At 33.5% G+C, this 7,916-nt stretch overlaps 1 long non-coding RNA gene across 1 annotated transcript in view; it reads left to right on the forward strand.

Annotated features, from left to right (window-relative positions):
• LOC113187791 (uncharacterized) overlaps positions 1–7,184 on the forward strand; it is a 40,608-nt gene extending 33,424 nt beyond the window's left edge. Inside the window, exons 3-4 of the long non-coding RNA XR_013342435.1 lie at positions 5,168–5,212; positions 6,743–7,184. This is a non-coding gene — a long non-coding RNA (uncharacterized LOC113187791). The remainder of the gene's footprint in view (positions 1–5,167; positions 5,213–6,742) is intronic.
• Positions 7,185–7,916: the final 732 nt, after the last annotated feature.

Raw genomic sequence — 7,916 nt, forward strand, 5'->3', positions numbered from 1 at the left:
AAGTTTTTCTTGAAACATATAAGAATTATAAGAAGTGAATGATATGACATAATAGTTCTAAAACTTGGCATGCACCTTGAAAATGGAGAAAAAAATTAAGGTACTGTATATTTTTGCTATACAGAATCAAAACAAACCTATGAAAATATTTAATTCTAATATAATCTAAAGATTCTAGATGCTCACTAATATTTTTTATTTTTTATTGAAATATTGTGAAATAATATGTTTACATAAGCATGCAAATATCATTGTACAACTTGACAAATTTTCACTAACTGAACACACTCATGTGAGCAACAGTTCAGATCAAAGAACCAGAATATTACCAGCATGTCTGAAACATATCCAGAGACTCCTCCTTATATCTTCAAATCAGTAAGTAGTTTCTCCTCAGGACTGTTATGTAGGTTTCAGATATAAAGTGTGTTCACTTTCTTTTAAACTCAATATGATAGAATTCATACAAGATATATGTATTCATTTGTGTGACATTTTTCATTCAATATTAGATATCTGTTTTTTTCCATATTATTGAGTGTAGTAGTTGATTGTTAATTGCTATTCTTATTACTGTATAGTATTTCATTCTATAAATCAACATTCCTATTCTCAATGAGAATTTAGGTAGTTTAAGTTTGGGGCCCTTCTAAATAGTGCATGCTTAGAATTCGTTTTTTTGAATATGAACGTGCTACCATTGGAAATATACTTAGGAGCAAAGTTGCAATTTCATAGGCATATGAATGTTCACATTAACATCATCTTTTGCTTAAAGTTGAAGATTACTTTGTGAAGTAAAAGTAGTGTGAATTTAAATAGAAACTGGCTAGAAGACCAGGCACAGTGGAACTCACCTTTAATCCCAGCGACTCCAGAGGTTAAGGCAGGAGGATGGAAAGTTACAAAAGCCAGCCTCAGAAAAAGCAAGGTGCTAAGCAACTCAGTGAGACTCTGTCTCTAAATAAAACAAAATAGGGTTGGGGATGTGGCTCAGTGGTCGAGTACCCCTGAGTTTAATCCCCAGTACTCACCCTTCCCCCCAAAAGAAAAGAAATTGGCCAGAAGATTAATGCTAATCAATAGTTTGCTTCCCACCTCTAATTTTCTTGCCCAACAAGGTAACTACTTCACTACATAAGTTATCTTCTTAGGATCACCCAGTGAATACAAAATTCATCTTTTGGCTGGTCCATTACACAAACATAGTTAAGAACATGAGATGAGCTCCAAATATTGCAAGACCAGTCTCTCCCCATCCAGTCGCCACTACACCCAAAACTATACTGTTAATGCAGATATAATAAATGTGATTCCAGATGCTGAAGTACATTCCAATATGTGTTGGGAAATAAATTGTGCAGAGAAGCCAAAGTAAGATTAAAAATATACTTGAACATAAACCAAGAAAATTAAGCACCATATTACTTTCCTGTATAGTATAATGAAGCATCTTCTTAAAAAAAAAAAAGATGTTTCATTTATACACAGACCATAAAGATTCGTTTTCTATAATGGAATCATGGAAAAGATTTGACTTGGTCTTATTTACAAAAAGAGAAATAAATGTTTATATTAACCTCTATTTCAAGTGTTGCTTTATGTGGATACATTGTAAGGTGGTGTGTAAGAATAGGTGAGAGGCAAGGAAAGGTTACGGAAAGATAAAACAGAAAAGGGAGGACAAAATAAGCTGGAAAGCTACCAAAATTTTAGAAAAACAGTGTGCTGTTAGAATAATTATTGCTTATGTACTGTATTCTGTCTTGTACATTGGTAGATTTTTATTAATAAATAAAGGTAGTATCTGCTCATAATGCAGTCAAATCAGTTGTGGAGAAAACACTGGAACAGGTGAATTGGATGCAAACCAACACAGGATGTGTGATCTAAATGAGGGATGCAGTGGAATTTGAAGTCAAATTAGTCAAAGCCCAGAAATAGGAGCATCACAACCATCAGCTTGGAAATATGTTTATAGCCACTTTGTGGAAAAATATTTAACATGCTGATGGGACCCATGTCAAGGACAGCTGAAACTGCAAACATAAAGAAAGAGGATTTCTTTTCATCAGTCCACAGGAGAAGAAATTGCATGTTTAGGATAAGGAACAAGTTATGAAATTTTAAAACACTTTTAAGAGGCTGGGATTGTGGTTCAGAGGTAAAGCGCTCACCTAGCACATGTGGGGCCCTGGGTTCAATCCTCAGCACCACATAAAAATAAATTAATTGTGTCCAACTACAACTAAAAAATAAATATTGGAAAAAAAAACACTTTTAAGCCTAAATCTGGAATTTAGTCTCAAAACCTCACCCTTTGTCTAGGAAGGGAGGGCACATTGAAAATATAAAGCTGGAGAAGGAGAAATTAAGGAAAGAGTCATATTGACCATAAAATAATCATAGAAAATGGAAAAAATGACAAATCATTTTTTTAAATATATGACATCTAGGACACTATTTTTCAGGGTAAATTGATTAGAGGCTGAACAGAAAGACAATGATAAGGAAGTAGCAGGAGTTGTATGTTATGGTAATGAAGTAAGAAAATGATTTTTATGATCAATTATTACACTAATGAGGAAATTAATCAAATAGTAGAAACATAATTGGAAAACTGATGAGTGAATATGATTGACTATATTACATTTGGAATAAGTTAAAACACAGAGTAGGAGGCTTGGTGCATGGTTATTCTTAGACTTGTACCCTGAATGTCTTCTTTAAGGAAGGCAACATGGAAAAATGACAACTGCCAAGAAGTAAAGGTGGGGTTTCTGATATTTCAGGGTTTCATATTGGTGGTTTAAGTTTTCTTAGTAAGGGACATTTTTTATTTATTTTTTCTGTGTTAATCAATGACATCAAAAATAAGTTCTTTGAAGGCAAGAATATCTGGCACAATACCTGATATAAAATTGTTTTATGAGAAACATAAACTCACTGAAGTAAAATTATCTAAAAATTTTCTGTAGAACCATGAAGGTATCTCAAAGAATCTAAGTGGAAGGGTCCAGTTAGTAAAATATTATAGCAATAGATATTACTGTGTTACTCTGTGTGTGTGTGTGTGTGTGTGTGTGTGAGAGAGAGAGAGAGAGAGAGAGAGAGAGAGAGAGAGAGAGAGATACTGGAACTAGGGCCTAGTAAAAATTTAGTGCTTTCTCCACCTATCAAAACTATTTATTTATATATATTCAATACTTTTTTTTTTAACTTTTTGCAGAATAGCCTGCTCTATTTCTTTGGTCCCTATGGGAAAACTACTAAGTATCCCTGATTATCCATGTACCAGGAACATTCGGCCCAGAAGAAATGAAGGGCATCATTTTCCAAAACAATTTGAATTCCCAGAGAATGGGCATTTGTCTGAATAGTTTTGATACAGACTCCCATGACTAAATCAGTCAACCACACCCAGGGGTGTGGCATTATATGGCTCCAATGTGGTACTTGCCTAGAAGACAAACATTGACAAAAGAAGGGATGATTAATTCTGAGATACCCACTCTGTCTGACTGTCTCCTGTGGATTGTGTTTTCTAAAAAGGGAGCTATATTCAGTTCCCTGTAATCAAGCAATCCTTGTTAGGACATATTTTTGACCACAACAATTCTAAGAAAAATGTATAGAATTAATAAAAGAGTTACACATATTTAGGATAAGAGGAGAACATCAGAATTTTCTCCTAATTTTAAATTATTTTTCAGGAAACATTTAGGTTATTATGGGCATAAATCCCATCTCTTTACTTATAATTTTGCTGGTATTAAATACAATTTCTCCCTCAATAAGATATATCTCATGCTTCTGTTAAAAATGAATACTAATGAGTAAGTATCTCAGCATTATTGGATAGATGAAATAAGATAGCTCATGAAGAGTGCTTAATGAAGTGCCTAATATATAGCAAACATGCCATTGGTACTATATTACTTTTATTAAACAATAGTTGTAATTTTCTATTGGAGCTACAAAAAATTACCACAATGTTATTATTTAAATAACAACATAAATCCTTTATATTCAGGAGGTCAGAAAGATGAAATCAGTTTAACTAGACTCACTGTAAGCAGAATTGCATTTTCCTGGGGTATTGAAGGGTCAATCTGATTCCTTGTATTTTCAAACTTTTAGAGGCCAGGTATCTACATTCCTTGGTTCCAGGTGCTTTCTACCACCAATAAAGCCAGTAATATGGCATCATCCAATTTATATCTCTGACAATCGCCCTCATCTTATAAGGAGACTTGTAATTAAATTGGATCTATCTGGATACTCCAGAATAATTTCTCCAATGAAGAGTCTTAAAACGTTCATAAATTAATATATTTATAGATACCTAGGACTAGGATTTGGACATCTTGGGGCAGCCATTATTCACCCTGACACACACATATATATATATATAGCTGTTCGTTACAGTAAGTCTTTATCTTACAAAATTTACTCTATAAAGATGTTACTTAGTTTGTAATTTCAGTCAACAAATTCATGTCTTAACTGAAAAGAATACCCTACCTCAAGAGAAAATATTAATAAATAGAGATATGAAAAATACAGAATTATCGATACTGGCATTAAATGATATGAAAATATTCTCATTTATGTTTCCATAGATTTTTTTTATATTAACTTATATGAAATAAGTTATCAGTTGTTGTATCATGTTATAGAAAATTCTATTATAAACAAGGTCTTTGTCCATTAAAACTTGTTGCTACATAGTATACTTGTTTTAAAATTAAATTACCAATGACCTATAGTGATTTAAAGAAGATCAAATGCGGGCTGGGGATGTGGCTCAAGCGGTAGCGCGCTCGCCTGGTATGCCTGCGGCCCGGGTTCGATCCTCAGCACCACATACCAACAAAGATGTTGTGTCCGCTGAGAACTAAAAAATAAATATTAAAAATTCTCTCTCTCTCTCCTCTCTCACTCTCTCTTTAAAAAAAATCAAATGCTTGACTAGTTATAAAGTTAAAAAGTTTCAGTGCATATTGCCAATATGTATTTTTAAAATTCCTCTTAATTATAAGAGGATAAAATGAATACTAAAAATCTCTAGCTTATGATTTCAGAGAGTTCTATACAACATAAACAAATCTGTAACTTTCAGTAATATTCTTCTTTTTTGTCTCTTTTTTTGCATCATGTGAAGAAGAAATCTGTTTTCAGTGATGAAAGCAGAAGTTCTTTTATGACTGAGGTAATCTGTTTAATTCTCTCTTCAATAGCATGGTTCTTGATGTAGCTGTTTGTCAAACGTATTTAGATTCTATATTGTTTCTAATTGAAATTGTTAGTTTGGTCTAGTATTTTTTTCAACATTTACTCTGTGAGTTGATTCTACATGTTTACTGGGCTTCAGATAAATCATTATTAATTACCCAAAGGATATGTCCCATTACAACCCAAATGTAGTATTTGGTCTTTATGGGCTTCTTAGGTGAGCCAACTCCTGCCCACTTTAGAGTTTAAGCTTAAAGCTAGTTTGATTTGATTTAATCTTGGATTATTTGAAATATCATTGATTTTTCTGACTGTGTGACTTCTGTTTTGTTTCCAATTTTGACAGTGCTTGGGGATGGCTTTGCTGCAAAAATCACTCCATAAAATAAAGTTGTGGTTTTAAAAAAAGCCTTGCTTTAAGGTAACCTGGTGCTATCCCCACATGACATTTGCTTTAAAAGAACTCTGTGAGAAATAAACAGGCTTGCCACAAGGAAAATCTCTTGAAAAAGGAAAAAAGCCTGCTATGAAAGATAAGCAAAAAGGATAATGAATGTCATAATCTCGTGAAATTACTGCTCCATTTATCAAAGTTTATATGTCAGATGAAGGAAAAGTAGATTAAAAGAACCTACTTGTTTATATGCACATAGATGCCAAATTAAGTTTCCATTTTCTTATGTGGAAACTTGATTAAACTATTCTGTACGTAATTCTTTCTGAAGCTTCGAAAAGCAAATAAACAGTGGGTAAAAGGGCGGGTTTGATGCCTTTGGCAGTAGCAATGAATGAATGCATAGCACCCATCATTTATTCAATCAACCAATATAAACCATGAGAGCCCATGTGATTAAGAGGCCGAATAATAATATTTAACTGAGAATTTCATTTCAGAGGAGGCAGTTTAATCACCTAGTTAACAAAAGATTATAAATCATACTTTATTACTAATTCAAATGAATTCACCATATTTATTTATTTATTTTTTGTCAGACATGATGCTAGGCCCTGGAAATAAATTGGTAAATGACACTGAGCTAATTTATTTTTGCATGAACATGCAATGTACTGGAGGAGATTGGGTAGAATGGGGTACTATGAGGACATATGGCAGAATAATCTAACATCTTTGTTTAGTGTGTTGCCATTTTAAGGGTGATCTTCTCACCATCCCTGAAGGCAGTAGGATCAGTAGGATGGCATACCAATGTTGCTTTCTTTCTCTCCCTCCCTGCCTTCCCTTTTTCCTCCATTCCACAAATGTATGTCACAACCATCCTCTTACAGAAAGGAGCACACAGAACTGAACATAGAGAAAATTCCTTGCCCTCAAGAGGCTTAAAATAAATCAGGTTATACAAATATCCATCAAATGGCTGCATAATTGTTTTCCATAACTTCTTTGGAGGAGATATGTAAATTACAATGAGAGAGAAACTTAAGTAGCTGGGTGTGGGGTATGAGTTTGTTTAGAGGAAATGACAAAAAAGAAAATTTGTTTTTACAGGTGAATGGAACAAATGACAATATGTGAAGAGATGAACATAAGAAGGGGTTGGAAGAATTAAAGTCCTATTGTGAATGTAGCTAAAAGGAGTTTGATTCAAGAAAACACTAGAGAGATGCTTAAGACACACACGACCATTTTATAAGAGGCACTCTGTTCCAGCATTTCATCATGAGGTAATTAATGGTATGGCTTGAGGTACAGCCATATGCTCAATTACAGAGAATGTTGTGGAATAATTAATTTAACATGCATTCCACCTCTCTCCCATGGTGAAGCAATCATGCGTGTGAGGTCACGGCTCTTCTCCAAACGTAGATCTTTAAAAACACACACCTCATCTCCCTTGCTTATGAGTTAGTCAGGATCCTGACCAAAGCCAGTTTCTGTATAGCTTACCTATGATTATGACCTATAAAATAAATTAACCCCCTAACATATGAGGGGGAGTTGAGACTTTTTCTTCTTCTATATTTCTTATGTGCTGAAATGGATTCTAAAATGGTTACAGCAATCACAGAACATGCCCAACTAAGAAAACCTCCAAAACAAAATAAACATATTGGAGGAATAGAACTAAATTTTACCAGATGCCCATAATGCTACTTAGTTTCATGGTATGTGGTGGGATACACATACATACACTTGTGTATGTGTCTATTGGAGATTTAGAAATTGGAGACAGAATGAATAAAATGATACTTATAAGCTAATCTGACTTCAATATAGTATGCAATAAAAATGTGTTTCTGTGCTTATAGCTCCTATAGGTTTTCAAAAACTTTTCTGATATTTAAAATATGATGTACATACTATATATTGTCATAGATTTATTTCTTTAAAGTGTTCCTGTTTTTTTTTGTGTGTATTTTTGCACACAGATTTCAGTCCCTCTACACAGTGTCTCATAGTTGAACATAATATCCAGCATCAATACCTGGTGATCTTTGAGTGAGAACTACAAAAAATTCAATCATGTTAGTTTGTTATGGACTGATAGTTAGAATATAATCCTGTTATCAAAACTATAAGAACTGTGTATATGTGTATGAATGTCATCCCCACTAGAGCATCTTAAGAGAAGGAACTCTGCCTCATTTATTTTTGTGATTTCTTAAAATATTCTTCCCCTTGTTTATTCTCCTGTCTCCTTGACTAATACCTCTCAGCTTCT

The sequence above is a fragment of the Urocitellus parryii genome, chromosome 2 (genome assembly GCF_045843805.1).
Source record: "Urocitellus parryii isolate mUroPar1 chromosome 2, mUroPar1.hap1, whole genome shotgun sequence".
In the NCBI taxonomy this organism is placed as follows: Eukaryota; Metazoa; Chordata; class Mammalia; order Rodentia; family Sciuridae; genus Urocitellus; species Urocitellus parryii.